The following is a 15,172-nucleotide window of genomic DNA, read 5'->3' as shown; positions in this document are numbered from 1 at the left end:
TCTGTTCTGACAGCAGAGAGCCTGATGTGGGGCTCGAACTCATGAACCGTGAGATCATGAACTGAGCTGAAGTCGGATGCTTAACTGACTGAGCGACACCCCCAATCACAAAAATTTTGAAAATGTGTATTTATGTAGATGAGACCTGGAAGGAGACATAGAAAAATTAAGCTGGTTGGTCTATTAGAGTGAAAGGATTGTAAATGATTTTTTTTATTTGTCCTTCATTGTTGACATAAGGATAATTACACATTACGCAAAATAAGGAGAAGATAAAGATTTTGGTTCTGTACCTACTTTCTGTCTCTTAAAAGCTGTGGGACTTTGGGTAACTGAGTTTTTTGTTTCCTTGTCTATAAAATAAGGATAAGAATTGTGAAAATAAAATGAGATTAAGAATACGAACACATTTTGCTACTGTACAACACTATAAAGTTGCAAAGTATTTTTTCTAAGTTTATTTATTTTTAAGTAATCTCTAAAACTAATGTGAGGCTCAAACTCAATGACCCCAAGGTCAAGAAGTCGCATGCTCCCCCAACGGAGCCAGCCAGGCGCCCTGGTACCTTTTTATTAGAGGCCAGGGTCCCTGATATAAAGAAGCTGGTCAGTCAGTGTGTTTGCTGAATTTCTATGGCTGCTGTAACCAATTACCACAAATTTGCCGTCTTACAGGCTGGAGATCAGAAATCTTAAAATCAAATTGTCAGCAGGGCTGCATTCCTTCTAGGGGCTCTTGGGAGAATCTGTGTCCTTGTCTTTTCCAGCTTCTAGAAGCTGTCTGTACTCTGGCTCATGGCACCTTCCTCCATCTTCAAAGCCAGCAACGCAGCATCTTCAAGCCTCTCTCCCACTTCCTGGCTGCCTCTTCTGTTGTCACAGCTCCTTCACTGACCTGATCCTCCTTCCTCCATCTCAGAAGGACACCTGTGATTACAGGGGCCCACCTGGCTAATCCAGGTACTTCCCCATCTTTGAGTCCCCATCCCTAACTTAATTGCATCTGCAAAGTCCCTTTTGCCATGCAAGGTAGCATATTTTAGGGGCTCCAAGGATGAAGACGTGACCACCTTTGGGAAGCCGTTATTCCACATTATTGCGGTGATACAGGGGTGAACACAGGAGGTAACATCCCTGTTCCCATGGAGATTCTCTTCTAGTGTAGGAGAGACAGAAACTAATTGGTAAGATGCTGATACATGCTATGAAGAAAATTTTAAAGGGGCGTCATGATGGTGACTAGGTATAGAGAATGGTTGGAGAAGTCTCTCTGAGGAGGTAGCTTTTGAGCCAAAGCCTGAAGAATTAGAAGGCACTTACTGGCACCCTTGCATCCAGGGTCCCCCTGGAATCCTGTGGAGATTTTTGGTAAATTTGGCACCTGTTTAGGAAATGAGTTGGCTACTTATGAATGTACTCTATTAAGGAGACCAGTTCCAATGCACAAAGTAAATACTGACTTGTCATCCCTGCCCCAGGGATTTTAGTTTCTAGCCTTTCTGAATTGGAAGTCAAGATCAAGAACCAACTCTGCCTCTTTAGGATTAAGAATCTAGCAGGGACGCCTGGGTGGCGCAGTCGGTTAAGCGTCTGACTTCAGCCAGGTCACGATCTCGCGGTCCGTGAGTTCGAGCCCCGCGTCGGGCTCTGGGCTGACGGCTCAGAGCCTGGAGCCTGTTTCCGATTCTGTGTCTCCCTCTCTCTCTGCCCCTCCCCCGTTCATGCTCTGTCTCTCTCTGTCCCAAAAATAAATAAATGTTAAAAAAAAAAAAAATTAAAAAAAAAAAAAAAAAAAGAATCTAGCACTGTTTCACCCATATTGTCTGGCATAAAAGCCCTAAGACTACACTGGATGGCAGAGACCAATTGGGAGTAATTTAAATCCTTAGCCACTTAAATTTGAATTTCCAAAAGCTTTTCAGAGAAGTTTAAAGTGGATGGGCCTCAGCAAGAGTCTCATTCCTCACTGAATCCTGGGGACAGGGACACCAGCTGCTGGGTCCATCCATTCAGTGAATTGTACTGGTGTCTCTCAAGTTCTGTAATGCCTCAGGAGAACTAAGAAATGAGACCTTGGGACCAGCAGATTAGCAGAGCAACTGATTCCCTAGGAGAAAAACATCTTTCTTTCTAGGCTGTAAAAGGGAAGGTTTTCTGTATATTGATGGGGACCAGGAGAGCATGGTCTTAAGGAGGGAGTCAGCCAGTTAAATAAAGTACAAAAAGAACACAACATTCTCACAGCAGCTAACTGAAGAGTTTTCTCCCCAGTTCTCTGCCTCTTATCTCATCCGCACCCCCCCCCCCCCCCAGGAAGTGGCTACTTTATCCTACAATCATACTCTTTGTATCTTGTCTCCTTGGTTGTCTTTTGTTTTTTCCAAAGTAATTATTTTATTTCAAAATGAGTTTCTCTTTGGGGCGCCTGGGTAGCTCAGTCTGTTGTCAGTTGAGGTCGGACTTCGGCTCAGGTCATGATCTCACAGTGAGTTCAAGTGTCGTGGCTGGCTCTGTGTTGACAGTTCGGAGCCTGGAGCCTGCTTCGAATTCTGTGTCTCCCTCTCTCTCTACCCTTCCCCCACTTGTGTGCCCCCCCTCAAAAATAAACACTTAAAAAAGTGACTTTCTCTTTGATTGCAAAGATAAATTAGATGAATTGATATATACAAGCAAGCATGCACAAATTAAAATACACAAACTTTGTAATTATAAAAATTTTTCTATGAGATTCTTTCCCTTTTCTAAACAGCTTTATTGAAGTATAATTGACATACAGTAAACTGCATAAATGTAAATGTACAATTTGACAGTTTTGAGATATCTTTATCCATAAAATCCTTACTGCAGTCAAGACAGTGAACATATCCATCCACCAGAAATTGGTGGTAGGTGGGGGTGGGGTGGGGGTGGAAATGTTCTCCTTGGGTTTTAATCTCTTGTTATCAGCTCATGAATTTGTGCTCTGAATAATGAGATGAGATGAATCATTCATAAAACTTCTTTTCTACAAAAGCGGGCAGAAAGAAAAACAACTTCCCACCCTCTTGGCAGGTGACCAGTGGTTCATTAACCTAAATCATGTCACTGCACTGTCAGTTCCCTTTCTTCATTGTGCACAGGACTCAGCTGGAATGCAAAGGGCTGGGAAAAGAGCCCAGCTGGTGTCCCAGGCCAGCTCGTGGCTGCCCTGGATGGAACCAGGATCCTTTTGCCCTCAGTTCCCTGCCCAGCCTGCCCTCCTGCAGTCCATCTTCACTGGGTACCAAGTCTCCCAGCCCAGGAGCTTGCTTCAGGCACGAGTTCCTTATCTACCTCCAGCTCCTCACTCCTCCCTGTGGTCTAACAGGGAGACATACATATATTCATTTATCCTTCATTCTAAAGCCAGTCTCTCTAGTGTCTAGACAATTCCTCTTCTTCTCAACTCTTCAGCAATGTCTCTTGAACACCTACCAGGTGCCAGGCACCGTGCTAGGCTTCTGGAATAGTGCAGAAATCAAAACAGATTTCTGCTTTCAGAAGCTGCCTTCAGGAGCTTATATCCTAATGAAGCAGGGAAACCACAAGAACCTAACTTCCACCAATTTCCCCTTCCCTCCATCATCTTCAATAATTCCCTCCCTGAGTTTCTTTCCTTCTGCCCTGAAAAATGGATAGGAGAACCATAGACCCTTCTCTTTGTAACTTGTAGCTATCACACTATTTCTTTCCTTTCTCTACATCAGTGCCTGTGTCAGTTTAAACCCAATGGTTCCAAGTCCCTTTGTTCCTCCTCTACAGTTGAACTCAGAAACTGATGACCTTTTTCTTGGTGTCCCTTCTACTGAATGTGTCTTGTTCCTCTGCTTCCTACTCTTCCACAATTGTCCCCCACCCCCATGGGTTTCCACACCACTGCTCCAGTGCCTCCCTTGTCTCCATCACGGGTACTCCTGCCCAGTCCCCTAACCACAGGCGAGGCTCTCTCTCCTGTGCCCGTGACTCTTCTCCCTCACTCCCATGCCTTCTACTGACACCTGCAAAAGCAGATAACTCACATCTCTATTTGAAATCCTGACTTCTTCATGATCTCACGGTTTGTGAGATCAAGCCCTGTGTCAGACTCTGCGCTGACAGCTCGAAACCTACTTGAGATTCTCTCTCCCTCTCTGCCCCTCCCCCGCTGATGCGCGCTTTCTCTCTCTCTCTCTCTCTCTCTCCCTCTCTCTCTCTCAAAATAAATTAATTAATTAAAAAAAATACTTAAGGGGCACCTGGGTGGCTCAGTCAGTTAAGTGTCAGACTTCGCTTAGTTCATGATCTTGCAGTTTGTGGGTTTGAGCCCTGTGTTGGGCCCTCTGCTGTCAGCGTGGAGTCTGCTTTGGATCCTCTGTCTCCCTCTCTCTCTGCCCCTACCCCGCTCTTGTGCTCTCTCTCTCAAAAATAAATAAACATTAAAACAAAAACAAGAATCATATTTAAATGCTGACCTCTTGGGGGCGCCTGGGTGGCTCAGTCGGTTAAGCGTCCGACTTCAGCTCAAGGTACAATCTCGCGGTCCGTGAGTTCGAGCCCCGCGTCGGGCTCTGGGCTGACGGCTCAGAGCCTGGAGCCTGTTTCCGATTCTGTGTCTCCCTCTCTCTCTGCCCCTCCCCCGTTCATGCTCTGTCTCTCTCTGTCTCAAAAATAAATAAACGTTAAAAAAAATTTTAAAAATAAATAAATAAATGCTGACCTCTTGTTGGTGTACAAAACCTGTATTTCTAACTTCCTCTAGGACTTCTGCACTTGTGCATCTCACCTTTATTTCAGACGCATGCAAACGAGGCACCTTAACTTCCCCAGTTCACACCAGCTCTCCTTCTCAACTTCCTTGTCTTTACTAATTACAGTCCTCAGTGTCTCCTTCCAGTATTGCTTAGAACCATACCAGAGATTAGCTACCAAAAAAAACGTCCAGCTAGACTAATTAAGGGTGTAAACAAACACACACAAATAAGCCAATTTTAGAGGAATATGTGTGTGTGGGCGGGGGGGGGGGTGAGGATCCGAACCTCTGCTTTCTCTAGAAAGCAACCTTTTACTTCAAAGGAAGACCTACCTTCAATACCTTGACATCAGAGGGCAAAGGAGGAATGAACAGGGCACTGGAATGAATGTACGGGGAGACAGGAATGCCTGAGAGCCTCGGGGAAAGGGGTTCGAGGCATGAGGGAGAGAAGAGATGACAGTTTACAGTCAGCTGTTTGCTGATTCTGTGTCCTGGGCAGAGCTGGCTCCAAGAGGGTTTTGCTCACATTAGTCAGTGAATTGTTGTGGGATGGCAGTGATAAAAAGCAGGAAACTCAACTGTCACAGCCAAGAGGAGCCTAAGTAGACATTACAAATAGATATGATATGTTATCCTGGATGGGGTCCTGAAACCGAAACAGAGTGTGAGACCAAACACCAAGGAAATCTGAGTAAAGCATGAACTTTAGTTAATAATGACACAGCACTATTGGCTCATCAATTGTGATAAATGTACCACACTAATATGTTAATAATAGGGGGTGCCTGAGTAGCTCAGTCTGTTAAGCATCTGACTCTTGGTTTCAGCTCAGGTCGTGATCTCTCAGTTTGTGAGTTCGAGCCCTGTGTCAAGCTCCCAGGCTGTCAGCGCAGAGCCCGCTTTGGATCCTCTGTCTCCCTCTCTCTCTGCCCCTCCTCTCTCTCTCTCTGTCTCTCTCTCTCTCTTCCCCTCTCTCTCTCTCAAAAATAAATAAACATTAAAAAAGAAAACGAAAAATCTTTTTTTTTTTTTCAACGTTTATTTATTTTTGGGACAGAGAGAGACAGAGCATGAACGGGGGAGGGGCAGAGAGAGAGGGAGACACAGAATCGGAAACAGGTTCCAGGCTCTGAGCCATCAGCCCAGAGCCCGACACGGGGCTCGAACTCACGGACCGCGAGATTGTGACCTGGCTGAAATCGGACGCTTAACCGACTGTGCCACCCAGGCGCCCCACGAAAAATCTTTTTAAAAAGATGTTAATAATAGGGAAAACTGGGTGTAGGGCATATAAGAACACTTACTCTTATAGTATTTACTATTTTTGCAATGTTTCTGTAAATCTGAAACAATTCTTAAATTATTTAAAAAAAAAAACAAAAAAAACAGCATCACCTGGCAGCCTCTGTCAGTAAAGCAATGTGACTCTTGATCTCACTGTTGTGATTTCGAGCCCCATGTTGAGGGTAGAGTTTATTTTTAAAAGCAAATAATAAAAAAAATACACTAGCATGCTCTCTCTCTCTCCCTCTCTCTCAAAATAAAAGTGGGGGGAGTACCTGGGTGGCTCAGTTGGTTAAGCATTGGCCTCTTGATTTCAGCTCAGGTCATGATCTCATGGTTTGTGGAACTGAGCCCTGCCTCGGGCTCCCCACAGACAGCACACAGCCTGCTTGGGATTCTCTGTTTCCTTTTTTCTCTGCCTGTCTCCTGATCTCACTCTCTCTCTTAAAATAAAATAAAATAAAATAAAATAAAATAAAATAAAATAAAATAAAATAAAATAAAATAAAATAAAATAAAATAAAATAAAAATAAAAGCAGTAAACTCTAATAAATTCTTGATTTTGAAACTTTGGCTCCCTAGGCTTTTCGGGAAGGGCCTATTGCTTGGAGGACCCCCACTGGAAGAGCCTGGAAAGAACATTGTTACTAGTGTCCAAACCTGGAAACACCCATCTTCATCTCCCAGGCTCCCGACATCAAAATTGTCATCAGGGCATCTGGGTGGCTCAGTCAGTTAAGCATCCAATTGTGGCTCAGGTCATGATCTCGTGGTTTGTGATTTTGAGCCCACATCAGGTTCTGTGCTGATAGCTTAGAGCCTGGAGCCTGCTTCAGATTTTGTCTCCCTCTCTCTGCCCCTAACCCACTTGTACTCTGTCTCTGTCTCTCTCAAAAATAAATAAACATTAAACAAAAATTTAATTGTCATCAAGTGCTGTTGATTGAAATTTAAAATATCTCTCATTTGCAAGGTTCTCAACCTATATGTCCATCAAGAGGTGAATGGATAAGGAAGATGTGCTATATACATAAAGTGGAATATTATGAAGCCATAAAAAGGATGAGATCTTGACATTTGGGACAACATGAATGAACCTACAGGGTATTATGCTGAGTGAAATAAGAAAGACAGAGGGGGCCTGGTTGTAATTTGGGGCCCCACGTTGGCTGTAGAGATTACTTAAAAATAAAATATTTTTTAAAAAATTTCTACAAAGAAGTTAAATAAGAAATAAGTCAGAGAAAGAGATATCGTATAATTTCACTTATATGCAGAATCTATAAAACAATACAAATGGGGGTATCTGGCTGGCTTAATCTGTGGAGAGTGGGACTTTTGATCTTGGAGTTGTGAGTTTGAGCTATACTTAAAAAATGAAATCTTTAAAAAATAAAATAAAAAACAAATAAACAAACAAAATAAAACAGAAACACTTTCATAAATACAGAAAACAAACTGGTGGTTGCCAGTGGGGAAAAGTGAGGAGATGGGAGAAATAGGGGAAGGGGATTAAGAAGTAGTCCCCCCAAAAATGCTTCAAATAGAATCAAAAGACTCATAAGTCAGAGATAATAACTCATACATAAGCAAAGAGCTAGTTAATTTATATAAAGAAATACTAAAGACAAACAACTTAATAGGAAAATGAACAAAAGAGAGCAACAGGCAAATCACAAAAAGAGAAAAAGAAAAATGACTAATACATTGGGGTGCCTGGGTGGCTCAGTTGGTTAAGTGTCCAACTTCGGCTCAGGTCATGATCTCACAGTTCATGAGTTTGAGCCCCGCGTTGTTGGGCTCTGAGCTGTCAGCCTGGAGCTTGCTTTGGATTCTGTGTCTTCCTCTCTTTCTGCACCTCCCCTGCTCATGCTCTGTCTCTCTCTGTCTCAAAAATAAATAAAACATTAAATTAAAAAAAATGATTAAACATAAACATATAGAAAATATGCTCAACTTCACACATGATTAAATAAATGCAAATCAAAACAACTACAACAATCAGATTGGCAAATTTTTTAAATTTGGAGATTTACTGAGTTGGCAAGCTGTGAGAAAATGCCCAGATCTTCTTGCTAGGAGTGAAAATCAGTACAAACTTTTTGGAGAGCAAGAAGGCAATAAAGATCATTATTTGAAATACAGTGTATCCTTTGGCTTAGAGCAGTGCTACTACAGACAGTGTCTGAATGTAGTTTCAAGATATGGTGTTTGTGTTCATATATAGTATATAGGTATATATATATATGCACAATGAGTGCAGCTATGTGCCACTGTACAGGTCATATGGCCATGAAGCTTGTCCTTTCTCCAAACACAGTCCATCCTCATTATTTGTGGGTTCTGTATTTGTCAACTTGCCTACTCGCTGAAAGTTACTTGTAGCCCCCAATCAATACTCATAACACTTTCATGGTCATCCACAGATGTGGGCAGAGCAGCAAACAATCTGAATCACAGGACAGGTTGATTCCCAGCTGAGCCCCAAAAAAGCAATGCTCTGCCTTCTTCTAGTTCTGATCCAACAAACAAGTGTCCTACTCATGGTCTTTGTAGTATCATGTTTTTCACATGGTTTTGGTGTTTTCTGTTGGTGATTTCACTGTTTAAAATGCCCTTCCCCCAGCCGTCGTGCCGAAGGGCTGTCTAGTGTTCCCAAGCACAAGAGAGCTTCAATGTGCTTTCCAGAGAAAATATGCATTAGATAAGTTCCTTTCAGGCATGAGTCATAGTACTGTTGGTCATGAGTTCAACATTAATGAATCAACAATACATATTAAATAAGGTGTCTTTATTTTTTTTTTAATAAGGTGTCTTTAAACAGAAACACATAAATAACAAAATAATGTGTTGATCAGTTGTAAATGTTATGATCAGAAACTCTCGAGAACCCAACCCTGTGTTTCCCCCAGGAGCGACGGTGTGGTATTTGCTAATTCAGTGCTGGAGGCAACTTTACAGAACATAACCACCAGGAAAAATAGCCCACTGTTCTTATGCAGGTATATGCTTAAAACTTATTTGAAGTACACGAGAAACCTTTAAGTGTGGTTATCTTTGTAAAGCCAGACTAAGGATGGCAAAGACAAGGGAGACTTCTGCTTTTCATTTTATACCTTAATGTCCTATTCAATTTTTTTAAGACTCTAAGCATATCTTACTCTTTTACTTTCTGAAAAGAAATTTAAAACCAGATATTTCACAAATTCCCCTCATCTCCTCATGTCAGTGCAAGATTAAATCAGGTCTTCACCACCTCAAGCCAGAATTGTTATAACTACCTCCTAACTATCCTTTCTTCTCTTGATCTTCTCTCTTCTCCAGTCTTTCCAGAAAACCACTGCCAGATGAATCTTGCCAAAACACCACTTTCATCATGTCATTTCCCTCTGAAAAAATGTCAACAACGATCTGTTGTCTCTTAAAGTCTTTCAGAATCCTATACAATCTGGTGTTGACCTGACCTCTTTCTGCCCCCCAATTCCAATTCTATTGCCCTGCTGTCTCTTCTCATTCCCCACCACCTGCCCCTGTACCATGCCAGTTTCTGCCTCTACTCCTTCGCCTGGATCTGGCCACACCTCTGTCTTCCCAAATCCTGCTCACTCCTTATAGTCTTACTACCTCAGTGAAGCCCTTCTTAATTTCTTTTTTCTTATCATTTTTCCCATTTCTGAATTCTTACAGAGGTAAGCCACACAATGAGTGTTTCACATATATGTTATCTAGAAATCTCTAATTATAGATATTTATTTATTTAAAAGCACTGAATCATTTATTATGAGCCTGATAGTATTCTAAATACCTTAGAAATATTACCTCATTTAATCTTCATGATGATCCTATGAGGTAGGTAGCATTATCACTCCTATTTTAAGTATAGAAACTGAAGCACCGAGAAGTTAAATAAGTTACCCAAGGTCACACAGTAAGTGACAGAACCACCATTCACACCCACACAGCTTGACTCTAGAGTCATGCTCTTAACCATATACAATCCTGCCTGCTGATTGTTCAAATGGATGTATTATATGATGAATTCCTTGAGGGAGGGGGCTATACCTTCCATTTCTTCTCTTGAGAGACTCTTATCATACTTTAGAAAGTCTTATCAACCTCCTGGAGTTTTCTGGGCCTCATTTTTATGGTAGGCTGACACGCCTAGCTCTGGGGATGGACTTGGGACTTAGGAATTGAGCTAAGTAAGGTTCCCTTGAACCTGTTAACTGCCTTTCTTCCTCTTGAATGCCCCATCTTTCTCCCACAGATGGGCTAAGCTAAGCCCTCTGCTGACCTGAGCCTTCCTCTCTGGCTTCCTCCCCAGTCTTGTCAAAGCTCAGAGAGAGTCCTGTGACAACAAGAGAGCAAGATGGATGTTGGTTCCTTTGGGAAGACTCGAAGAGTCACAAGGAGTCACAAAAGAGCAAAAGGCAGGATTTCATTCGTCCATCTGGCCAGGAGATGAGGCCTAACAGGTAGGAAGGGACTGGAATATTAATGGCCTTGTGGGATTTTTATGAGAGAAGTCTAACTCAAGCCCATAAGTGATGGGGAATCATGGAAGAGTATCATGACAAGGTTCACATTAGATGGGGGTGAAAGATGTGCGGCTGGGAGTAGGAACTTCTGTTAGGAGGTTATTTTGATAGTTTAAGAAAGGATGAACTAAGGCATGGCTGGGAGAATGGAAAGAAAAGAGTGTGAGAGAAATGAGCACAGTAAATAAAGATAACACTTCCCCTTGTGGCCTTCACAGCCACATCCTTCTGGATTGTAAGTAATTCCAATGGCTGGCAACGGACAAACTAAGACAATACACCTCCCATTACTCAGCCTCACTGGAGGACTTAGTTCTCTCTCTTCCATTTCACACTTTAGGCTGTGTTTCCGGGTGTGTGAGCTAAGAGTGCCGGAGACTTCTAATGCTCACCAACACCTCTGTTCTCCCCTTGTCTTTTTGCATATAGCTAGGCCACATTTCTAACCTTCACTATGGTTAGACATGACTATGAGACGAAGTTCTAGCTGAAGGAGTATGAAGGGAAGTATTGTGTACTCATGCTTCTCAGACCATATTGTTTTTTTTTTTTCCTTCTAATTCATTGTAGACCAAAACTTTTGTAAAATACACTACAAACAGTTACTGGAAAAAATGAAATTTTAAAGCAAAGACATTTTTAAAAGACATAAATTGAGCCCCAATTCAGCAGACATAAAATCATTCAATCAAAACACTTATAAAACTTTCTAAAGGCTTACTTTGCATTTCTGTACTTATCTTGTCATACCCCAGTAACTGCACCAAACTGGTACCAGTCCAAAAGGCCTATTTTGAGGGGTGTACTATACTTCTAGGCCCACAAAACTTCCCATGTGTGTTCTTCCAAGCCTTTTGCAGGCCTTCATTAATTTGGGTTCCTACACGGCTGCATGGAGGAGGGCTGCTCTGACATCCAAGAAACAAGAAATGAACAATTGGGGGCGTCTGGCTGGCTCACTTGGTAAAGTATCAACTCTTGATCTCGGGGTTGTGGGTTCAAGCCCCAGGTTGGGTGTAGAGATAACTTAAAAATAAAAATCTTTCTTTTTAAATAAAAATCTTGAGAAAGAAAGAGAGAAAGAGAAAAAGAAAGGTGGGGGAGAAGGATAAAGAAAGAAACTATTATATTTGGGCCATTTTCCTTACTTGGGTCTATTTGTTGTAGCAGTTACCCTAACTAATACATGCTTCTACTTTTTCCCTCATGAGAATAATTCTGTTCAGAAAGACATTCTCAGTACACCTTTGTAGCTAGAAGGTAGGAACAACGTGCTGGGATGGAATGTGGTACACAGAGTTTGTATGTTCATAGAACAATGGTCAAAGGTCAGGAAATTTGTTTCCGTTTGCAGAGGTACCTTAATACTAAAGTTTTTTGATTTGGAGTTTTTCAAAATTGAGTGTAGTTGACACACGATGAGTAGTAAAGTATTCCTATAGTCAGTCCTCACTCTGCAGGATCTCATTTCTGCATGAAATCCCATTTTGGAAAAAGTTGAAGAGCTTCTCTTAGATTCAAATATTAAAATGGCATAATTTTTTAAAATGTGTTATTTATTTTTGAGAGTGCAAGCAGGAGCCAGGGGGAGCAGAGAGAGAGGGGGACAGAGGATCTGAAGTGGGCTCTGCACTGACAGCAGCAAGCCCAACATGGGGCTCGAACTCACAAACCGCCATTAGATCATGACCTGAGCCAAAGTTGGACACTCAACCGACTGAGCCACCCAGATGCCCCTAAAAAGGTATAATTAAAAAAAAATTTTTTTACGTATTTAAGTAATCCTTACACCCATCATGGGGCTCAAACTTACAACCCCATGATCAAGAGCCACACGCTTGGGGCGCTTGGGTGGCAGAGTCCAACTTCGGCTCAGGTCATGATCTCGTGGTCAGTGAATTCGAGCTCTGTGTCAGGCTCTGTGCTGACAGCTCAGAGCCTGGAGCCTGCTTTGGATTCTGTGTCTCCCTCTCTCTCTGCCCCTCCCTTGCTCGAGCTCTGTCTCTCTCTCTCAAAAATAAATAAACATTAAAAAAAAAGGTGGCACACTCCTCTGACCGAGTCACCCAGGCACCCCATTAAAATGGTACAGTAGAAAGATGTGCCTTGTATGTAATATCTATTCAACAAGTGTTTGCTGATTCTGAATCTGAACACCAAACCTTTTTGGAAAGGGGTCTTTTCTGTATAGAAACATGTTTTCGAAGATGAGACCCTCCCTCATTTGTCTTGTGTTGCTGTCTACTGTGGCTCTGTGCTGGAAGTACTTCTTGAGTTATCACTTCTCTCACCGGAGGTCGGAAGAGTGTGGACACCTGGCAGACTTGTCTATATTGGAGACATTATTCCACTTTCCCAGAAGTAAAAGGGAACAGCCCATATGCCTGGGTTGGCTGTTCCTTCAAACAAGAGAACTGGTCCTCCAAAGGAAGTATGCAAAGTTAAGGAAACTATAAGCTCTCAGCACCCTGAAGGTTTATTTAATTAGGGGTTTCCTTTATTTCTTGACCTCCGAAGATACTGAATAATTAATTTACCTCACTGTCCTTACTGCTAGGAGGCAACGGCAGTCTACCTAAAAGAGGTACCATCGTGGGCAAGTGGGGTTCTTCTGACTTGTTTTAAATCAGTAGGTGATCCTGTGTAAGTAGCTGCACCATTTTCTCCTTTACAAAATGTGAAAGGGGATTGTTTTCCTCCCAGAAGGAGAAGGTAATACGTATTTTTCTTTAGAAGTCTCTAATCTACAAGAAGAGTTAACTGAAGACCATGCTGAAATAAAAAGCACTTCAATTTAATCCTATACAGGGTCAAGCTCTTTTGATTTTTAAGTGAGAACTTGAACCACAGAAGTAAATAACTATAGCACAAAATTTTAATCCCATTTAAATTTTATCTAAACCCATTTAAATTCTACTAAAGCAGGAAGAAGAGGGGCACTTGGCTGGCTCCGTCAGTAGAGCATTAAACTCTCGATCTCTGGGTGTTGAGTTCAAGCCACACATTCCACAGGGCAGGGAGAAGGATGCAGAGAAGCACAGAGAATTGTAGGATTTGGGGACCTTTATACCTTACACTTGTTTCTTCATAGCTTTTCTTACATTTAGTTGAAATCACCTGTTTACTCACCTGTATTTCCCTCTAGACCCCGACTGTACCATATGGTAACCACTGGCCACGTGGCTTTTGAGCACCTAAAACATGGCGAATGCAATGTTCTAAGTATAAAATACACACCAAATTAGAAAAACCGGAATCTGAAGAACATAAACTATTTTATTAATATTTTATATATAGGTCACGGGGCACCTGGCTGGCTCAGTCAGAAGAGCATTCAACCTCATGTTGAATGTAAAGATTACTAAAAATAATAATAAACTATTTTTTTTAACGTTTATTTATTTTTGAGACAGAGAGAGACAGATCATGACTGGGGGAGGGTCAGAGAGAGAGGGAGACACAATCTGAAACAGGCTCCAGGCTCCAAGCTGTCAGCCCAGAGCCCGACGCGGGGCTCTAACCCACGAACCATGAGATCATGACCTGAGACGAAGTCGGACAGTTAACTGACTGAGCCACCCAGGCGCCCCAATAATAAACTATTTAAAAAATAATAATTTCTATGTCGGGCACATAGCAAGATAATAATATTTTAGATATATTTGATTAAATAAAATATAGTATTAAAATTAATTTTACTGGTTTCTTTTAAATTTCTTAATGTGGCTACTAAAAATTTTTAAATACCCAAGTGGCTCAAATTATATTCCTATTGAGCAGCACTATTATAGACTATAAAAACTGAGGCATCTCCAAGGCCTAGCACTTAATAAATATGTGTTGAATGAATGTGTTATATTCAGCCACAGCATATTCAATTTCAGACTATAGCTATATATTAACAATGATGGTTTGCAGCTTCAATGCTGGCTGCCGTTTTTGACAATGTTGATTTCACTGTTGCCTGGAAAAGAATGTATACCATTTCTATACCAGCTAGACCCAAACATTGCCCATAATTTGATCAAAACTTTTAGACTATTTCTGTAACTCATCTACTTGTCTCGAACATTCTAGGGATATTTGTCTCCTTACAGTTCACTTTTCAGCTCTGGAAACTGAGTGGCACAGGTCTGGCTTGATAACTGAGGACCATCTTCAGGTATGCATTCCAAAAGCAACGACTAAAACATGAAACATAGTACCTACTCATCAGAATCTGTGAAGGTCTTCTGAAGTTGCGCTTTCATTTTCACCAAGTAGTTCAGCACGTCACCAAAGTCTAAGCTTCTATTGAGCTCAGGTGCTTGAGCAAAAGAAAACGAGCATGGGATCCAGCCGACTTCATTGGTCAGGGCCAGACAGAGTTGAACACTTGCATGTCTTTGAACACATCAGCACTGCCCTTGTATTATTCCCCCTGAAGCTTTACACGCGCTGTGCTCAGCTGTCACGTCACATCAACAGGAAAGAATAATTTTATTACCCAGTAGGGGTCTGGCATGTTTTATCTCTCAGAACCTTTTTAATTAATTCACTAAAGTCTTTAAGGAAACAGCTCAGTAAATCTCTTCAAGTCTCCACCGCTTCGCAGTCTGA

The 15,172-nt window shown here is 41.8% G+C and overlaps 1 long non-coding RNA gene across 1 annotated transcript; it reads left to right on the top strand.

Annotated features, from left to right (window-relative positions):
* The first annotated feature begins 10,241 nt into the window (after nucleotides 1–10,241).
* Nucleotides 10,242–13,852, top strand: LOC123598695. Its single transcript, XR_006712749.1, has 3 exons — nucleotides 10,242–10,510; nucleotides 11,424–11,536; nucleotides 13,131–13,852. It is a non-coding gene; the product is annotated as an uncharacterized LOC123598695 (long non-coding RNA).
* Nucleotides 13,853–15,172: the final 1,320 nt, after the last annotated feature.

The sequence above is a fragment of the Leopardus geoffroyi genome, chromosome C1 (assembly GCF_018350155.1).
Source record: "Leopardus geoffroyi isolate Oge1 chromosome C1, O.geoffroyi_Oge1_pat1.0, whole genome shotgun sequence".
Classification (NCBI taxonomy): Eukaryota; Metazoa; Chordata; class Mammalia; order Carnivora; family Felidae; genus Leopardus; species Leopardus geoffroyi.
The sequence above is the reverse complement of the archived record's forward strand: the minus strand, read 5'-3'. Positions and strand labels throughout refer to the sequence as shown.